This window comes from Camelus dromedarius, chromosome 3 (genome assembly GCF_036321535.1).
Source record: "Camelus dromedarius isolate mCamDro1 chromosome 3, mCamDro1.pat, whole genome shotgun sequence".
Classification (NCBI taxonomy): Eukaryota; Metazoa; Chordata; class Mammalia; order Artiodactyla; family Camelidae; genus Camelus; species Camelus dromedarius.
Window position 1 is genome coordinate 109,843,141 of NC_087438.1, and position 7,664 is coordinate 109,850,804.

General features: G+C 45.0%; 1 non-coding gene across 1 annotated transcript; it reads left to right on the forward strand.

The window, feature by feature from the left end:
• Nucleotides 1-256: 256 nt before the first annotated feature.
• Nucleotides 257-328, forward strand: TRNAD-AUC (transfer RNA aspartic acid (anticodon AUC)). Its single transcript has one exon. It is a non-coding gene; the product is annotated as a tRNA-Asp (tRNA).
• Nucleotides 329-7,664: the final 7,336 nt, after the last annotated feature.

Below are 7,664 nucleotides of genomic sequence, written 5' to 3' on the forward strand. Positions count from 1 at the left end.
GGCACTTTCTCATTTAGACCTCCACCAGCACGATGGACCATTATTTGTTACGTTTACAGACAGGAAACTTGAGGTTAAGCAACTTGTCTAATGTGAGTGTAGCGGGTTAGTGGTGGGGTCGGGGTCTGAAGGTGGGTCTGAAAGAACTGTGCTCTTAACCACTATTCAATATGGCAGGTGATCTTTCTTCAACCTGGCCTTTCCGGTCATCTTGACCAAACACCTTTTTCATTACAAATGATTTGTCTGAAGGGTAGGAGGTATAGCTCAGTGGTAGAGTGCATGCTTATCGTGCACGAGGTCCTAGGTTCAATCCCCAGTACCTCCTCTAAAAATCAATAAATAAACTGAATACCTCTCCCCCTTAAAAAAATGATTTGTCTGATAATAGACATTGATTTATTTTTTTAATTCTTATTTTTTTTATTGACGTGTAATTGATTTACATTGTTACTTTCAGGTGTACAGCAAAGCAAATGTTATATATACAATAGTCATTTATTGATCATCCACTCATCCATGGTTCTTTTAACAAACTTTTATTAACTGCCTCCTATTGAGTTTTCATTCTATGGGATTTTTTTTTTCTCTATTTTAACTTGTCAATGCTTAAAATAATCCCAAGTAAGATAGGACTATCTTCACTGCTCGAACCTGGGTCTGTCGGACTTCAAAGCCTGTATTCCTTCACTGAGAAAATGGGAAGCAAGTGTGGATTACCAACTAGACTGGATTGTACTGGACTCAAACTAGCTTCCCTCTAGTCTTCTTTCCGCTGACTACAGGGACTCTCCATTCTTACTTGCTGAGCGGGTGATGAGTCAGAGCCTGGGAAAAGCCATGTGGACCATCTTTGTAGGTACTACCTCTTTGGAATGGAATGGACCAGTGATGAGAGAGCGTAGAGCTCTGTGTCTAGTGAGAGGGCCCGAGAGTGGGTTGTTCTTTGGTTGGAAAGTGGGGTGATAGGGTGAGAAGAGGAAGTGGGGGGTGGGGGGACATGGCCAGATAAAGAGGGGAGAGACAAATAGAAAAGTAACAAGAGGCCAAGGATGGGAAGATAGTGTCTTAAAACATGCAGGCTGGTTACTGAGAATGAGTCAGCATGAATCAAGGCACAAGACTGAGGGTGAGAGAGGCTGGGTCAAACCAGCAGTTTCTTTCATGGTTTCATTGGGGGCTAGAAATAAAAACCTCACCATTAACTAAACACAACACTAACATGAAGGGGTGAAATAATTTATCCTTAAATAACAGGCTGACCTATTCAGAATTGTAATTTTAATGTAAGACTAACCTTTGAAAATAGATCAAGTGATATAAATTATTAAGGAGAAGGCATTCATCAGCTAGATGGTGTCTGTTAGTAATTTTATGCATGAAGAGTTATTTCCCGAAGTACAGTTGGGGCTGCCTCTGTGCAGGAAAAAAAAATGAAGAACCCGGATACCCTTCCGTGACATGTGCAGCTGATTTTAATCAGTATTCCTCCTGTCAAATGAAATGAAAAGACTGAAATATGATCTCTTCCGTGGCTGTACCTTCACAGCCTCCCACCTCCTTCCAGGCAGCTGCACCAGGGGTTCTACTGGTAGGGAGAAAACGGAGATACATTTTAAGCAGGTTTTTTTTTTTTTTTTCCCTACTCTGAGGGGAAAGTATCTCAATTGGTTGGTCAAAGCCCAAAATATTTGAGCATCTTCTAGCTGTCTAAAACTAGGCTGAGTGTGATGTGGGAGGGGGAAGAGATGGAGCCTAAGATATCTTGTCCTCAAGGAGGGTAGTGTTGTAGATTTGAAGGGACCTAAATTAAGTGCAAGCCTGCTCTTTGCCTTATAGCCAAGTGAGTTTGGGCAAGTTGCTGAGCCTCAGTTACCTTGTCAGTAAAATGGGTGAAGTGACCTACCTCGGAGTTGTTGTGAGATACGTTGTATGGAGATACGTCTGGAAAGAATAGCTCACAGAGCCAGGTATATATTCAATATATTCAGGTATATATTGAGCTATATAAAATAATTATTACTATCTCCATTTCACCACCGTTGTAAGTTGGGACAGGGACTGCTTCTCTTCCCACACCACCATGCAGCACCGCTCCTTGAGGAATGTGAAGTTTACGCTTTCCCAAGCTGTTGAGAAAGAGGTTATCCATGTGGAGGAAGTTGAAAGGAGATGGAGTAACATACAGGCCCCAGAGAGGTGACGCTTCTCCTGGCTGGGATCAGGGGGAGGTCCCCCAGAGCAAGGACAGCTTATGGAGATCCCACGGCATCGGCCAGGCAGGGGCTCATCCAGAGGGAGACTGGGAAGTCAGCGGGTTAGGGCCCCAAGGGCAGCTCTGGGATCCATTGCAATGACAGTGACGACGGTGGTCACCTTCCCATGGCTCTCTGAGGGTCAGTTACTTCAGTGCCAAGGTCCACTGACCTCCCCCTCCCCAAACCTTCCTCCTCTTTCTACTTTCGTCTGTCTACTCAGTATCTATTTAGAGGATCACGAGGCATAGCATTTTCTCTTTCAAATCTATTGTTTTTTTTAGGCCACAAGCTTTGTCCCTACTGCTTCAGGTCTTAGATGTGTTAACGTCAAAAAGGCTGAGTGTTATGACTTCAAGGTGTGCCTTAGAAACTCAAAGTCTCTCTGTTTCTCTGTCCTATCAGCCATCCCTGATGCAAAGAATTCCTTGGAGAAAACAATGGTGGTGGCGGGATGCTGAGAGGGTGTGGAGAAGTCAGAGGGAGGGGGCTCTCTGTTTGTACCTTGAGATACTATCCTGCAAAATTTTCTCCTTTTCCCCCTCCTCCCCCTTTCTCCCTCCTCTTTATTATAATTATTTACACCTGCTTTAAAAGAAAAGTCAACCCATATTTAGAAAAGTTAATTCTGTGACAGTTGGGCATTCCAGGACGGAGTTGTTGAGACTGAGTTCAGAGCACGAGCCATTGGTAACCCTCATGAAAGATACGAGTGGGGGGAGGCAGATGGATCAGGAAAAGCTTCAGACCTCGGTGTCCATCTGATGCCTATGTAAGGAAAAGGGGAGGAAGCAGGACTTTGGGGAGCAAAAGCCTCAGACCACAGTGCGCATCTGACAGAGGTGGGGGGCTCCAGAGCACAGACTGCCCATTAGAGGAGTTCCAGGTGGAACAGAGATGGCCAGGCCTTCTTATCCTCACCATGTTGAGTAACTGGCTGGGGAGTGTCTGGGAAAAGCATCCAAAGCTTGAGGCAGATCCTGAAGGTGCTGCAGCTCCAGGCTGTCAGACAGCTCGACTCCTTGTAGCTGAGTGGCAGGTCCCCTCTTGAAGAGGGATCCATGTGTCACCTCCGTGGCTGCTGTGCCAGCCCGTGGCCACGTGAGCATCAGTGACAGAACTGGGGCTGGGGCCTGGTGTCGCGACGGCTAGTCTGCTGTTCTTTCCACTCTTCCTGGAAACTCGCAAGATAATCAGACTACCAGCAGATGGGGCATAATTAGGCATTTAATTGCGTGGTGTAGACACTGAGAGAGCTGAGCTACAGAGATTGGAATGATCCACGTGGCTTTCTGTGACCAAGTACAGACTCCTTAAGCAGAGGCTGCCTTGGGGCAAACAAACCAAGTCAAAAAGGAGCCACTGTACCTGCAGCTACTGTAACTCAGTTTGCCTGACTTCCCCGACAGCAGCACTTCCCATGCCAGGCTCCCGACCTTGGGAGTTGTGCATGGACTGGTCAAAAATACAGATTTTGGGCCAGGCAGATACTGTTAAGTCCCGAGGTTCGCCAGAATTACTCTTAAGCTGCAGACGTATGGATGATAAAGGATGTTTTCTCTTAATCACTCGGACAGAATCCAAATGACAGCGGGTGGTCCTTGAGAGGGAATGGTCAGACTTAATGTGTGACTAAGTGTGCGTTTCTCAAAAGGTCACCTTAAAGGCAGTGAAGCAGGGTTATGCTGGAGGGTGGCCAGGCTCGGTGACGTGCTGGTGTTTCAGTCTAACCTGCCCGGCTATTGGCTCCCAGAGTTTCATGCTAGTCAGATTGAGGCCAAGTCCTTGTACTGTCAACATATGCTTGGGACTATTCAGATACAGTCTCATCTCTGCGTTTTGGTAAGAATAGTGATAATATAAAATAGTAAACCAAAACCAAAACCCTATTTGTGCTCAAGACCAAATCTTTATATTGCCAGCATTTGCCAGGAAGCCTTCAGGTATGGTTTTTGGGAGAAAGGGCATGACTGCTCTGGCAACTAGATAGAATTTTAAACTTTATTAACAGTGCCCATAAGATAGTGATGGTTAATCTTTTATTTTTCATTTATTCTTGATGCAGAGCAAGGAACTGTGCTCAGAGTATTCTCTCATTTAACTCTTGCAAAAGCTGCAAGAGGTAGGCAGTATTTCTCTCATTTTACAGACGGAGAAGTGAGGCTTGTGAGGTGACGTAGCTTGCTCAGGGTCACATGGGGAGAAGCTCATAGTTGAGATGGGGATTGAGCTCTGATTCCGAAGCCCAGTGCTTTCATGCCCCATGCTATACAACGCTCTACTATTTAATGGAATCCAGCAAAAACATACAGTCTTAATGCGTCATTTTGTAATTGGTAACGTGAGGCTCGAAGCTAGTGGCAGTCTGAACTGCAGCTGCGCTCTCCTGTCCCCAGCTCCAGGCCCTTTCCCTCCATGACCCTGATGAAGCCCAGGGGCACTCATGGCTGGAGTTGCCTCTGATGCTTCCTGGGAATCCCAATAGGTCTTTGAGTTGTTTGAGGCCACGGTTACAGCCTGGTGCAGCCTCCTTGCTTTCCCTTCATGTCAGGATTGCTACTTCTTCCTGCACCAAGGAGTTCCCAAGCCTCTGGCACATCGCTAGGAAACTGAGCAACGAGAGAGACTTGTCCCTGTAAGGTCTGAAGGTCGGAACTGTCCTCTTAGCCGGCATGTATTTAACTTTATGCTTTTGAATTTCCATAGCATGTAGGAAGTAGTAGCTGTGGCTCCTCGTGCCACCCATCCCAGACTTCTTGTGATGGACAGAAGCACCCTTTCATTAAGGGATAGACTTCTAAATGACCAAACGTTGATCCAAACTTTCTGCGTGGTGGCACATACAGCATTTGGTCAGGACCTTCTTTTTCCTTCCTCCTGTCCATGTTAGCTGCCATGTAGTCTTCACTTCTGTGCACTGTTATTTTTAATCTGTAATTTCTGGGAAACTGAAGTATCAGCAGTTGAGGGATGACTTGGGGAGAGACATTTTTATTGCTTAAATAATTCTTTTCAGGGAGACAACTGAAGCCAAAAAGGGATCATTGCAAACCTAAAGGAGCTTGAGAAAATTTACACCCTCTAAGTTATTTTAAGCTTTCGGAACTATTTTGAGTGAAAAGACTTATTTCAGGCTTGTGGAGAGTCTTGTTTCATAAGAGCGGTGCTAGACACCAGCCAGCTGGTACGGTGGTGGGGAGGCAGGGCTCTCGAACCACGCTGTCTGGGTTCAGATCCTGCCCCGCTCACCCTGCATGGGACTTGATCTCTCTGTGCTTCAATTCCTTATCCCAGAAAGGAAGGAACAAGACCCGTTAATAATGCCCACCTGGTGGTATTGCTGTGAGGCTCACATGAGGTGCATTTATGTGCTTCTGTTGATTAGGGCTTCTTCCATTGAAAGTGACCAAAAACTGATCTCAAACCAAAAGCCAAAAGGCAATTGATTGCTCACCAAAACAGAAATCCAAGAGTAGGGCTAGATTCAGGGCTCCAACAATGTGATGAGAATGTTGCCTCTCTTCAGCAAGATGGCAACAGGAGCTCCAACCCTTACACCCTTTCAGGGGAAAGTTTGTATCATTAGCTCTGACTGGTCATTATGTCCATCTCTGAACCAGTATTGAGACCAGTCTTGGCTGGTTCACATAGGATACTCCAGGTGGTGTAGGCCTGGGTCACAAGGCTCACCTGAGGGCTGGGGTTGGATTCAGCTTTGAGAGAACAGTATGGTCTGAACACGTGTGCGTGTAACTACCCGGGGGGCTGGTGGTTGGTTTGCAAAGAGGGTAACCAAAGCTGATAGTTACCAATAGTCCTTAGCACTGTGACTGGCTTTCCTGTAAATTGCCTGGTGGATGGTAGCTGTTATTACTGGCTATCCATGAGGAAAGGATCCCAAAGTAAGTATCTTTGTGATGCTTCATTAGCAATGACATTCCATTAAGAGATTCCTGCCTTGCCACACCCAGCTGTTTATCACTCTCCCATACCTGCTCCTTTGTTGTTCTCCTAATCTCATGTTGTCATCCTCATTTCCTTGTTAATTATTAGAATGCAACCTGCCCTTCAAAGCCTACCCCTCCTATGGAATCTCACCCGTAGTCTCCAGCCTTTAAGGCCTTCCTAGTCTCAGAAGTGCCGCAGCTCTCAGTGTCTGTCCCAAGTGTGAAATGTCTTTGAAAATTACAAAGTGCTGTGAAGCACTGTCTTCCATTCAACATGTGATTCTAAAATATTCATGATTATGTAATCACTCGATTATCACATGGTAGTTTAGAAAATGGGGTTTGAGATCAAACCTGCCTTTCTCACTAACTTAATGTTCATTTGTGAACTTGATGCAAATCATGGGACCTTCTGATCTTCACTTTCCCCATCTGTAAGGGAGGACGATAGAGCCTACGCATGTGAGAGGTGAAGCTAGTCTGTGTCACACACTCGCACAAAGACTTTATCTTCTTGTGAGCAACTTGAAAGTAGAAAGTACATACCCACTCCCCCATCTTTGTTTCCCTAAAGTTTATTATTACTTAACCTGTAAACATCACTGGCAATAAATAAATACAATGTTCAAACTTCAGAGCAAAATCAAAGCTTTGAGTTTTCTTTTTAAAACAAAAGTTCAGTGACTTTTTAAAGTGTCGGGTTCTCTTCTACATCCAGGATTCTGTGAGACAACCAGATCAGGAAGTTTCTGCTACATTGACTCAGGTTTTTTTCCTGCCTCTGCAAATGATATACCTAACCCTGCACCTGGGCTGTGGTGAGGGGGGACGTGGTGACAAATGGCTGAGCGATTGGTCCAGCCTATGCCGTGGAGCAAAACGAAGAGTGATGCATTACAGGAGCCTCAAATGTTCTTTGCCTAGAAATGGCATAAATATTAGATTTTGCTGAAAAAAATGACTCCTGGGCATTGGAGCCATTAAGAATTCTCATGCAAGCAGGGAAGCAAAGAGGCTTGCTATAACATCCTTTTAATAAAGTCTGGTTTCTGCTGACTGGACCCAAATAAACATACTTGGATGGATGCTGACCACCTATTGGCCAGTTTTGGGAAGCGGTCAGCTCTCTGTTCAAAAGATACAGAAGCCTTTCCACCTCTGGTTAAGTGAGGGTGTGGTATGGAGGAGAAGGAGCTAGGTCACCAATCAACAGGACATAGGTTGAGTCCAGCTTCTGGTGCCTAAGAGTTGTGTGCCCCAGAGAAAACATTTAACACATTCACGTTAGTTTCAGTCAGTGATTTCTAGTTGTGATGGACACAGACCTACTGAAACAAGTTCATTTCAAAAGAGTAGCATAAGGCTATTAAATTTCTTTTTCCCAAAGGAAAATTATCATAACAAAAAAACTCACCATTTTAATGATTTTAAATTATACAATTCAGTGGCTTCTAGTACATTC